A 13,968-nucleotide genomic window follows, 5' to 3' on the forward strand; every position below is an offset into this window, starting at 1 on the left:
TCAGAAGGCTGTCTACTCTGTTATAAAGCCAAATGCTTCTGAATGTGAAAAAAACTACTGCTGAGGCTGATTATAAAGTTTTTCAGTCAGAAGTAAATTGTGTGAAATGCCATTCTAATATGTCCATTCTAAGAACCACAAGATTTCGGACAACACGAAATCAAGATTGCACGAATGACAGAAAACCATGTATATCACTGTGTTGGTTCAATTCTATACTGAGAGACACTAAAAATGTGCATTTTTTGAATGATGGTTAAATATTATTTAGTTCTAGGGAATGATACACACACACACACACACACACACACACACACACACACACACTAAATGTTTAAGTATATTGCCTCCACAATGACAAGATTATTAGGAATTGTGTTTATGTCTTGGCTGTAAGATTGACAAGAAATGTTTCTTGTTTTTACGAATGGGTAATTTACCTAGTGGATTTCTAGTTTTGGTGAAGTAGAAATCTACTTTCGAAGGATCTGTTTATTCTGCACTCTTTGTGCTTCAATCCATCAGCACAATTAAGACCAAGAACATATCCTAAGACCCTGGCAATTTTTCTCCTCTTTTATTGATAATTTTTAAGGACATGCTTCTAAGAACTCTTCACAGGTAACCTGTATCTGCCTCCCAAAATCAAATGTTTGTTTACTCTTTCAGAAGTTTAACGTGAACAGAAAAAGAAACCATTAGAAATTTGATTTCTTTACTCAGGATAATTGATCTTGGATAGAAGCATGTTTTTGAGAGTGTCTATACCTCATTTATTAGTCTACCTAAATGATATTCTGCTGTATGAATAGCTCATTTTATTCATTCATTAACAGAGTACATGCGTTAATTATAACACGATTTTACTACCTTTATGTATGGCGTTCATATTTTTCTACATGTGGGGATATACTAGTTTTGGCTTACTATGTCAATCATTGTCATATGACACCTGCCCTGTGACACTAGCCTATGACTGTATTGAAGAATATTGTCCTCTTGATTTTCAAGCATATTTTTAGTTGGATTTATGACTATGTTTATTAAATGAAATATATCGCCAAATAAAATTGTGGGTGGCAATTTACATCATTTTTAGATGTTTATGCCTTTGTTTATTACTGTAGAAGGAATCATAGAAACTTAAATCAATAACAGAAATTTGTGATTTTATAGTCTAGGAAATGTTTACTCTAAACACATTATCTTCATATTGAGCTGCATTATCTTCTGACCAGGATAATACACTTCATATTATCCTGTAAATCCCATTTACTGGAACAGTTTTCGAACAGTTTCTGTTGCTATTAATTTTTCTTTTCAATTTTGCCAGCCTAATACCACCTTCAGAGGACTCTGCCTCAGTGAGCTTATTCCTACCCCTCTTCTTTTCAGTTGGACAGCCATCCAGGTTCAAGGCTCTGTGGGTTTCAGTCACAAAAGATCATTGGTTGATTGACCTCTGCATAACAAGAATGATCAAAGTTCTTTCATTTTTATTTTCTCTCACTGCTGCTCCATGGTAAACAAACAACCACGCTGCACATTTCCCCCCAAAATGGACATTTCCATTAGGGGAAAATTCACTGGAATATAGCTTATGCCTTAGATTGAGTTTTCCATTGTTTAATGCAACACTATTATCAAAAACGACGTTGGCAGGAAGTAGAATATTCACATACTAAAAATATGTATATTTAATAAAATTATGCTCTTGTGATTCATCAGTACCCAATGTTGAAGCTAAAAATGTATGTGATGTATAAAAACTAATGAAAGTAACCATGAAATCCTTATATTTGCAATATTCAAAAAAGAAAACTTACTAAGTACTAACCCATCTTCAGAATATTGCTAAATATTATCTTTAAAATCGGATTGATAAAGTATACCTTAATTTCAAAACAGTTATTTCCAAGTCATATTTTAAGTTATATTATTTCTTTTGTAAACATATATTTATTTCTAGTGTCATTCATCTATTATAAAATACATTCTTTTTTTAGTGTTTAATTCCCAGGACAGAATTTGTGAAATATTTTGATTGAATTTTGTTGGTAGCAACAGCAAACTCATAATCTGGTGTGAGTTTCAGTTGATTCAGAAGATAAATGATTTGAAAATATAGTACCTCTCAAAATTCAGACTGTTTTGCTCATGTCTTAGTTTTTAAGCAGCTTGGTATTGGCACCGGTTCCATTGACTCTGTGTTGTCAACACGAAGAGAGATGCTGATTCTTCCATTTGTAATTTTTCAATCGTTCTCTGCTTAAGTGTAGGAACAATGCTTCTCTGTCCCACAGAGAGGGTTTTGCACATTTTAGCTACTGAGAATGACGAGTTACCGGGAAAGCCATGACACTTGAACAAAATATCCTGCTTTTCTTTAGGAAAGCCTTTTCCTTTTCTTTAAACATTTTGGTACATGCATGGAGATTCATTTACACTCCACACAGGAGGATTTGCTTCTCTGTGCTTTTGACTGCAACAATTTATTCGAAAGGCAGTTTATTCCGGTATTTACTACAGATGTATTAGTCCTAATGGGAGCTATTTCAAAGATATTACATTTTTGTATAGTGTATACTGTATAGAATTTTGTCCTCTTGATTTTCAAGCATATTTTTATTTGCTTTATGACTATGTTTATTAAATGAAATATATCAGCAGATAAAATTGTGGATGGCAAATTATATCACTTTTAGATATTTATTCCTGTTTATTACTGTAGAAGAATTATCAATACTTCCATTTTTAAAACTGATATTACATATTTTGATCATCTTATCTACATAATGAGGTAGATTTCATCTAGATGGAATCATTTAACAATTATCCACATAGTAAAATTTCAACTTACCATATTTGATTTGTTCTCGTCTTAATTGTTTTAGATCACTAAGGTTGTCCTTGTCTGACCTCAGTTGAAATGGTAAACATTTATAAACAGCACAATAACATTTTCTTTGATAAAATAAATGCTGAGGTTGAAACTGATGTTCGAGTGTCCAGTCCTAGAGCGGGAATCCATATCAGGAAAGCAAGAACTTAGATATGCTGCTAGATCTTCACAGCTATGCCTGCTCGTGGTCACAATGTGTGTCCCTTTGTAGTTGAACATCTCTTAGGCCTCAGGTAAGAAGCTTTCACTATAACAGGAAATAAGCAACAGTGTATCCGCCCACACATGCACACTGATAAAAGGTCTGCTGAATCTTCAAAATCATGATATTGTTGTCCCATCATCCAATATTTCTCCCCTTTTGTGAAGATCATAAGAAATAATCCAACGGTGTGATCTGTTCCTCTAATATTTAGGAGACAAAAAGAGTCAGGTTACTCCATGAATATGCTAACTACTTCTTCAATTATCACAAGAACATTTTAAAATCCATAATAAAACCACACAAGGCTGGTCCCCACTTACAGGCAGCCTACGCTAGTCTTTCATTGGAGTATTTGCTCTGTATAGCTCTACTTAATAATCCATTCATATTGTTTGTACTCCATTGCTTAATTAGTTCCCTTAAAAAGACCTCCATAATGTTTTATTTCTTTTTTTTGGATATTTTATATATTCACATTTCAAATGTTTTTCCTTTTCCTGGTTTCCTCTCCACAAACCCCCTATCCAATCCTCCCTCTCCCTGCATCTATGAGGGTGTGTCCCCTCCCACCCACGCAATGCCACCTCATCACCCTGGTATTCCCTTAAACTGGGGTATCAAGCCTTCACAAGATCAAGGGCCTCTCCTTCCATTGTAAGGCAATCCTCTGCTTCATATCCAACTAGAGTCATGGATCCCTCCATATATTCTATTTGGTTGGTGGTTCAACCCCTTGGAGTTCTGGGTGGTATTTTTGGTGGATTTTGTTGTTCTTGCCATTGGGTTGCAAACCACTGCAGCTCCTTCAGCCCTTTCCCTAACTCCTCCACTGGTGTCCCAGTGCTCTGTCCGATGGTTGGCTGCAAGCATCTGCTTTTTGTCATGCTCTGATAGAGCTTCTCAGGAGACAGCAATATCAGACTCCTGTCAGCAAGCACTTCTTGGCATCCGCAATAGTGTCTGGGTTTGGTGTCTGGATATGGGATGGGTCCCCACATGGGGCAGTCTCAGGATGCCATTCCTGCAGTCTCTGCTCCACACTTTGTCCCTGTATTTCCCTAAGACAGGTTCAATTCTGGGTTAAAAATTAGGAGAGGAATATGTACCCCCATTCCCCAATGGTGGACGATGCCTAACCTCTGGGTATGGTCTCTACAGGTTCTCCCTCGACTTTGTGGGGCATTTCAGCTAATCTCATGCCTCTTGAGTCCTGGGAGCCTCTTACTCTCCTGCATCTGGGACTTTGTGGTGACTACCCCATCCTCCACTGCTACACAACTCTCTTCAATTTCCTGACACCTTGTATATTATCCCAGTCTTCTCCCACACCTGATCCTGCACTCTTCCTCCTCCCCTCTCCTCTCTTCCTCTCAAGTTCCTCCCACCTCTACCTCCTGTGAGTATTTTGTTCCCCCTTCTAGGAAGGAGTGAAATATCTACACTTTGGTCTTCCTTCTTCTTGAGTTTCATGTGGTCTGTGAATTGTATCTTGGGTATTCTGAGCTTTTGGGCTAATATCTACTTATCAGTAAGTGAATACCGTGTGTATTCTTTTGTGACTAGGTTACCTTATTCAGGATGGTATTTTCTAGTTCCATCTATTCGCCTGCGAATTTCATGAAGTCATTGCTTTTAATAACTGAGTAGTACTCCATTATGTAAATGCACCACATTTTCTGTATCCATTCTTCTGCTAAAGTACATCTGGGTTGTGTCCAGCTTCTGGTTATTATAAATAAGGCTGCTATGAACATAGCGGAGACAGGGTGGGGATGGGGGTTGAGGTATGGGATGTGGAACAATTGGAGGATGTACCACGAGGGGAATAAAATCTGGAGTGTAAAAGTAAGTAAAAATTTTTTAAAAAGTTTGCAAGCATATAATTTGAAAGATATTCTCTGGCTTTTAAATAATTGGCTGGTGCTGGAGTCATACCATAAATTTAATTTCTGTCCTCCTTTGCGATGGTGGTCATTAGGCAGAGGGTTGGCTTATAACCTAAGGGTGCAGGTGTGTTGTGGAGGGGAAAATAACCTGGAGAAGCTCATCTTATTGAGGGGTAACCTGGAGATGCTTGTCTTGTTGGGGATTAGCCTGGAGATTAGAGCTAGGCTCGGGTTTTGTAGGGGGGCAACTTGGAAACCAATGTTAGGTAACAACCTGTTAATTTACCTAAGTTCAAACCTAGATCATGTTCTCTAAAATGGAGTCTGCACTTAAAAGATTTGACCTCTCAGTGGCTTAGTCTCTGCGAGCCCTGAGGGGTCTAGGTTTGTTGATACCGTTTTTCTTCCTATGGGGTTGCAATCTCCTTCAGCTCCTGAGATTATCCTACCTCTTCAATAGGGGTCCTTGTCCTCAGCCCAATGGTTGGCTGTATCTGCATCTCTCTCTCTGTCAGCTACTGGCAGAGCCTCTCAGAGGACAGCCAGCTAGTCTCTTCTCTGAGGCAAAACATGGAATCAGTGATAGTGTCAGGTTTGGTGCCTGTGAAGAGGATGAATCCCACATTGTGCCAGTCACTGCATGACTTTCCTTGCCTCTACTCCATTTTTGTGCCTGAATTTCTTTTAGAAGGACATATGCTTCACTATGTTCTTATTGGTATAATAGAATAGCAACCTTATTAATAATAGCCAGAAGCTGGAAATAACCCAGTTGTCCCTCAACCAAAGAATGGATACAGAAAATGTGGTTCATTTATACAATAGAATACTATTCAGCTATTGAAAATGAAGATATCATGAATATTGCAGGCAAATAGAACTAGAAAATATCATCCTGAATGAGGTAACCCAGACCCAAAGAACATACATGGTATGTACTCACTGATAAGTGGATGATAGTCAAAAAAGTACAGAATGCACATAATACATCTCACCGATACTATGAAATTCAACAAGTAGGAAGGCCCAAATGAGAATGCTGCAATCCTACTTGGATGGGGAAGCAAAACAATCACTTGAGACAGGGAGCAAAGGACCTGGGGAGAAAAGGGGAGAGGAAATAAAAGGGGGTGCAGGATCAGGTATGGAGGGAGACAGGAGAGAACCCCAGGGGGCAGGAGAATGAATGGAAATGTGCAGCTGTGGGTTGTAGAGAGGAGGGGGGAGACCTCTAGAAAGCCCAGAGACCTGAGATGTGAGAGGCTCTCAGAACTAAATGGAATGATTGCTGAAATGTCGGAGAGTAGGGAGATAAAGCCTGAAGAGACCATCTCCAATGGATAGACAGGGCACGCAGTGGAGGGATGGGTTACCCACCCATCCTGAAATTACCTTTTAGTAAGATGAGTAATTCAGAAGAAAATGAAACAGTTCTCAGTGTATACATTGTAGAGAGGAATTATTGTGAAGTGTGTTTACAAGTAGAATTTGTTCTTGCAGGTGTTAAATAAAACCTTTTAAATGACATTTGGTTTTGAAACATATACCACAAAGATTTTTTTCATCTGAAATATGCTTAATATTCAGTTTAATAAACATATATAATTATAACCTAAATTTACATAAGAAAATTTGTCATCATAAAGCTTCACTCAGCAAACATTTGTTGAAATCCTAAAGTTAAGGTGAACAGTTTTATTCAATGTTGATTAAAATGACATGATTCACCATGATTTAGAAAAAAAACTAAATTAAATCATATATTTACTCTAATCTTAAAATTAAATTCAGCCAGGCTTGGTAGAAAAATATCTGTAATTACTACACCAACGAGGCAGAGATAAGAGTAGCAGGGGTTTGAGTTGAGTCCAAGGTCCAAAGGAAACTCTCTACAGACTAGTGTGTGCTGATGAAATTAATTTGTAGGGTGCTTGTCTTGCATGTCAAAAGGCCCTACTAGAGCAAAAAGCAGTTGTAGGTTAACTCAGCATTAAAAAGTGAATCACATGTTAATATAAAGCATTTTTAAACAGTTGTTTCAGGACTTGTGGATTTAAATATATCTGAGTTCAGTATATTTATCTATCTTCCTGACCAATGGTATACAATATTTTTTCCACCAATTTCTAGCTTAGCAAGTATGGCATTTACAGTATTTGAGAGAACATATTTGAAAAAGAATTTCCAAAGGGGAAAAAATGGTCCACATTCATAGCATGTATGCAGCAAATGTTTTTGTATGAGTGTTTGACTAGATGGTTTTTCTTTTATTGAACTGCTGAAAGTTTACTTACTGTTTGAATTCAATTTCTAGTGTTTGTCTTCAAAATTTAATTCAGAAAGAAGGGTACTAACATTTAAAAGTAAAGTCAAGTACTTGTTTGCATACATGCTCTGTTGAAACAGGACACAGCCATGTGGACAGGCTAATCTATATGCCTTTAGGTTTAGCATCTTGAATTATAAACTTTCTATCTTAATCAAGAGTTTTCACCTGAATCTATCAATTCTATGATAGCAACAAGTATAGTGTTTCTCTGTTAATAGATCAAAAAATTATTATTAACATTACAAATATTGGAAGACAATTAGCAATAAATAAACATTATGATTTTATCATCACTACTTTCTATCTATTGACTATGTAACATTTAGTAAGCCTAATTTGCATAGGCTCCAGAGTAAAATTGACAAAAAAATAAATTACTGGCATGACATTTATAGTAATGAAAGTAATAAAGCATATTTATCTATGTATCGTTTGCACCCATCAGCTCATTATTAACAATAATGGACCTATATAAGAACAAATAAAACAAAGAGGAGAGACTTTGAGGAGAGTATTTCATATTTTAATTCAGTATATATTCTTGTATTTCTTTGATTTTTACATAGGATACTCATATCTGACAAAGTAAGTGTGATGAAATAATAACATTTTGCTTTGCATTTTGTACGTCCATATTTATATCTTCACTGGGAAACTTGCCATTGATTTCCAAACTGCAAAAATAACATTAAAGTTGAGAAAATTAACATAAAATTTATGACATATCTAGACTCAATTTGATTTATAGTTAAGGACAAACAAAATTTTAGATAACAGATACTAGACAAATAAAGTATATTAGAAAACTGAAATCTTCAGAGTCTCAATAGCAACAAAATTATGTCCATTCCTACTTACATTGTAAAGATAGGCTTCTCAAGTCTCATTTTTTTAAACTATGCTTATACTATTAATAGGTTAAGATTATCTATAACTTTCTTTAGCTTTAAATTCTTAGCACTATTTTATTAAAAAAATTTACCCTCAAGAAATCAATAAACATTTTTCTTAAACAAGAGTATAATAAACAACACACTAATATGTAAAAGAAAAAAACGCATCATAATTGAATGACATCTAGAATATGATCAATGACAAAATAATTGTAAAGGCCACTGCATGAAGTTAATACTTTCTAAGTTGTGCAAAATAAGCACATGAAAAGCATAAAAGAATTTGTAGCTCTATTAAGGACAAGAATAGGACAAGTTCCTCTTTCCAATGTCAATCTACTCACTTGAAAAAAGATAGGGAACTGTAAAGGAGTAGAATACTTACAATGATTTTTTAAATCGTATTTATGTATTTACTGTAAGAGTTCCTAAATTAATGCTGGTAATTTGGATTATATATGTTATATGTTGTACTCTAGGTTTAGAATTTCCTTCTTTTTTTTTTTTTTTAAATTGGATCTGATTCGTAGATTGAATTTTTTTCCATTAAATAAAAAAAAATCTTATGGCCTTTTGTGAATAATTGTATTTTGATATAACATATTTACAACCCAGTTTTCCTGCACCAATATTACATTTTATTATAAAGTTGTAGGAGCTTCGTTTTAAAATCCCATAAGAACAACAATACCAACCAACCAGAGCTCCCAGGGACTAAACCACTACCCAAAGATTATACATGGACTGACCCATGACTCCAACTGCATATGGAGCAGAGACAGCCTTGTTGGGCACCAATGGGAGGAGAAGACCTTGGTCCTGCCAAGGCTGGACCCTCAGTGTAGGGAAAATCAGGGCAGGGAGGCAGGAAGGGGTGGGTGGATAGGTTGGGGGAAAAATGAAGAATATAGAATTAGAAATTTGGGAAGCATTATGGTCTTATTTATTTTATACCCAATCAAGACTGTTCTCTTTTCTCTGGGACCGAACATTTAATTGTAAATGGAAATCTCTTAAAGAGTTCAATAATGTTAAAATAAGGTTGGAGTGATCTTAATCTAGAATGATTAAGCCAGTTAAACGGATGGATTTTTTTTGAATAAATTTAGACTCATAGACATGAGACAGGTACACACAGAAGTTGGCCTGTGAAGATATGAGAAGACAAAGGTTATATATCCTAATAACAAGATAATTAGTCATTAAGTATTTACTATGTCTAGGTGATTAATCCCTGCACAGCAAGCATGGCTTGTGATTGGAGCACAAGCAGCAGCAGCAACAACAACAAAAATAACAAACTGAAATGAGAGTAGAACAAGTTATTTCTTTACTGCACACTGAACTTGACATAAGCTTGGTGAAGAGGGAAATGAAGAAAGAGATTGTGTAAGGCCTATCATGTAGCATTGCCACTCTGACTGTAAACAATGTAGTAGACAGGTTTGGTGCTGCAATTCCCATCTTTACAGAAGTGAAAATGGATATAAAAGTATACGACATTATACAGTGGCTAAGAGGAATGAATCCCAGGACATGAACAGCTTCAGTAAGAAACGAATCTATTACATTAACGTATTAGTGAAGTGTGTGAAACTGGGATAATTACTATGTTCTGCATCCAGCTGAAAAACATTTATATTTAATTCCTGGTAAAGTCATCACACGTTTTTCAGAAGAAATTGTTGGGAAGGTTAGCATCTTAAAAGGAAAAGGTTAACAGAATTAACTAGTGGCAATCTACTACAAATACTAGTGTTGGATTGCGGAGAGCCAAATAAGGTATGGCCTGGAAGATGACTGTTAGATAAAGAATCATAAACGTCTAAAGCAACACATTACTAAGTTTCTGTTAGTAGGAAAAGTCCAGTTCCAGTGGAGGGGAATGTCAAGGAGGGTGGGAAGGAGGGTGGTTGGGGAGGGGGAACACCCTTATAGAAGAAGGGGAGGGAGTGGGGTAGGGAGCTTATGGAAGAGAAACTGGGAAAGGGAATAATATTTGAAATGTAAATAAAAAATATCAAATACAAAAATGAAACTTATCTGTCAGAGTTTAATGATTGGACAAGTAGACCTATTGGTTATAATTGATATAAGCTATGATGTACTATTAAAAATAGAAAAGACTAATCCTTCAGGGAAGTAAAAAATGAAAACAAAAACAAAACCAATAAAACTTATTACATTAGAATTTATAAAGACCATTTTCCTGTGGCAAGCCCATGCCCACATTTGGACTTGTGTTATTTCTTCTTAAGAGTCTTTCTTCCTCTTAACCCTGTGCTTAAGCATGGGAAATGTAATTTAATGTCAGCATAAACTAGGACATTGAGAAAGTCATTTTTATAAGTAAAGATACTCTATAGCTAGTTACTCTTAACAGCACCAGAAGGCACAGCCTTAAATCTACATAACAAACATCACCTTTTGATCTTTGGTGCCACAGAAACTTGCTAAATCACAAGGAGATAAAAATGTAAACTGCCTACTTCTTTTTTCTGGTTATAGCTGAATTTCATGTGAGTCTCTGATAATTGTTTTCATATTATTTGAGTGGGGTGTATGGGGTTTTCAAAGAACTATGGAATAAAACTTGTGGCTACTTCAATTTTTTTCATTAGTTTTCCTTGCATTCTAAAAATGATTATGTAAATTTATTTTTGAAATGTCTCATTAAAATGCCTGTGTGTATATTTGTAAATTTAAGTATTTGGGTGATATATAAAAAGTTCTGAAAAATATATACTGCTTTACAAATGTGAATATTCTCAAATTTTTAAAAGCTATTAAAAAAAACTGTGGGTCCATAAAATGTTTTTTAAGACTTTAAAATGTTACTTGTTTATATAAACGACATTCACGTGCAAGGTAAATATTTCCTTAAGGTATGAAATTAATATATACATAGACTTTGGTAAGGATTTTCTTTCAATAAAGATTAAAAAAATAAAATTTAACTCATTCATAGTCAATGGATAATGCAAGAAACAATGAACTCCCTCTCCCAAAATATTCTTAAAAGCCAAGCAAGATGACACATTCTTTTAATCCCAGCATTGCAGAGGCAGAGGCAGAGGCAGAGGCAGAGGCAGAGGCAGAGGCAGAGGCAGAGGCAGAGGCAGAGGCAGAGGCAGAGGCAGAGGCAGAGGCAGAGGCAGAGGAAGCAGAGGCAGAGGCAGAGGAAGCAGAGGCAGAGGCAGAGGAAGCAGAGGCAGAGGCAGAGGAAGCAGAGGCAGAGGCAGAGGAAGCAGAGGCAGAGGCAGAGGAAGCAGAGGCAGAGGCAGAGGAAGCAGAGGCAGAGGCAGAGGAAGCAGAGGCAGAGGCAGAGGAAGCAGAGGCAGAGGCAGAGGAAGCAGAGGCAGAGGCAGAGGAAGCAGAGGCAGAAGCAGAGGCAGAGGCAGAGGCAGATGTATCTCTGAGTTCAGGGCCAGCCTGGTCTACAGAGTGAGTTCCGGGTTACCAGGATTGCACAGAGAAACCCTGTCTTAAAAAACAATACAACGACAAAAATCCAAAACAAAAGCTATATGATCTTTGATGTTTTTCACAATCTACCTTTCTGCCCAACTAGGTGTGGCTCCTGTGTACTGTCTGCGCATGCTCAGGTTTCTGTACATTTTACACAGCACCAACGGGGTGATCTGAATCTTATTCCCAGGCCATAGTCACTCACATTTGGCTCTAAGTAATCTATATAGGACATTATAAATATAAATATAAATAAATATATACATATATTATTTTCCATATAATATAATCTTATGTCAATTATTTAGGGACAGGTAAACAAATAACAAATCAGTCCAAAAAGGCATTGACAATAGATAACAAAGGAAATAATTATGTACAGCCTCAGCTTGAATATACCATGGTAAGTTACAGAATGGGTTAATAACGTACTTGCTATTTTGGTTTCTGTGAGTCCACATGGGCCCTGCTCAGTTGAATTGTTTCCAGGTGTCTTCCATATGCTTGGACTCCTACAGTCCTTTCTCACTATTTTCCTCAGGGTTCCCTGATCTTTTGGTTGGCCATCTGATGGAGCGCTGCAATTTAGAATCTTTCACATAATGCCTGACTGTGGGTCTCTGAACTTCCTCCAGTCTGCTTCCAAGAGAAACCTCGCGGAGGATAACTGGACAGGGCAGAACTCTATGAGTACAACAAAATATCATTAGGAAACATTTTATGGATTTGTTTTCTGCCAGTCTTCTTTCGTCTTCCTTAGGTCTCTTGGCTACCCAGTCTCTGGATTTTGGCAATCCACATAGTGTAGGGCATGGGGCCTGTCTTGGGGCCTTAAGTTAAACCAAACAATGGTTGGCCACTCCTATATGCTCAGAATGACCATGGGCCCAGCACAATCTGCAGACAGGACAGATTGTAGGTGGAGGTTTTTGTGACTGGATTGGTGTCCAGGTTTTTCTTTCTATAACTTGCAGAATACCTTCTTGTGCCTGCAGACTAGGGTGTTGGGGCAAAGAATACAAGTCTGCACAAGCTCAACCTCTCACTATTGATTGAGTAGAAATTGTCCTTGGCAATGGAACCCTGCTATCAGTTTTCAGACCACTAGCTTCTGTCCTTGCAAAAGCCTGGGTTGTTAAGAGATCTCCTCTGGACCCCTTTGCCAGGTACTCGGCCAAATGCCATGCAGTCTCATCACTAGAAGCCATGCCTGGCTATAAAGATGGCCAATTCAGACTTAGTAACCTCCATTACTGTAAGTCCTCACTAAGGTTACCCTCATAGATTACAGCAAGTGTTCACTGTACTAGGTTCCCATGACCCCTACACACAAAGCCCCCAAATTCCAGCTGTTTCTCCCCACACTCTTTCCCTGCATTCACCCACTTGATCTCTCCCACCTCTGCTCCTATCCTTCCCCTGTCTATCCATGATATCTATTCTATTTCCCCTCCCAAGGACATCATGCTTTCCCCTATAACTCTCCTCTTTCTCTAACCTCTCTAGGTCTGTGGACCCAGATAATAGCTTTATTATCATAATTTAACAGATAATACACACCTACAAATGATTGCACACCATGATTTTCTGGGTTACCTCACTCAGGATGAGTGAGGTTTCTAGTTTAAGCTATCTGTCTGCAAAATACATAATGTCATTTTTTAAACTGCTGAGTAATACTCCACAGTGTAAATGTAGAATATTTGGTTTATACATTCTTCAGCTGACACACATCTACGTTGTTCCCACTTTGTGGCTATTATGAATGAAGCTGCAGAGAACATGATTGAGCAATTTTCCTTGTGGTAATATGGAGCATCCTTTGGAATATGCCCAAGAACGGTATATCTGGGGCTTGAGGAAAAATGAGAATTTTTTCATGAGTTTGCATGCCATTCTTGAGCAGGGTTCAAGCTAATCTTCTTTATATTGTCCCAAATTTATTATATGTGCTCCCGAAGTGAGTGAAAGGTTTGGAATTTTCAGATACCTTTTAATCTCACAATTAATCTGAGTCAAAACATATCTGATTTTAAGGAATGTAGATATAATTGACACTCCTTTAGTAATATATACATAATGCTAACAACTTTGATAACTCTAAAGTAGGTATACATTCAAGGACTATATTTTGATGTATAAAATATTCTTCAAGAAAACCTTTGAGTTACATTAGTGTATAAATAAGTTTGGGAATGTAAAAAGAGGTAGTGTATTGCAAGTAGCAAAAGTCATCATTAAAGCTAAATTTTCAGTTAAATATCAATGAGATGCATGTGCAAGAC

The 13,968-nt window shown here is 36.8% G+C and overlaps 1 non-coding gene across 1 annotated transcript; it reads right to left on the bottom strand.

Annotated features, from left to right (window-relative positions):
* Nucleotides 1–13,544: 13,544 nt before the first annotated feature.
* Nucleotides 13,545–13,651, bottom strand: LOC120096750 (U6 spliceosomal RNA). Its single transcript, XR_015637818.1, has one exon. It is a non-coding gene; the product is annotated as a U6 spliceosomal RNA (small nuclear RNA).
* Between the last annotated feature and the right edge of the window lie 317 nt (nt 13,652–13,968).

Source organism: Rattus norvegicus, chromosome 14, assembly GCF_021556685.1.
Source record: "Rattus norvegicus strain SHRSP/BbbUtx chromosome 14, alternate assembly SHRSP_T2T, whole genome shotgun sequence".
NCBI classification, from domain to species: Eukaryota; Metazoa; Chordata; class Mammalia; order Rodentia; family Muridae; genus Rattus; species Rattus norvegicus.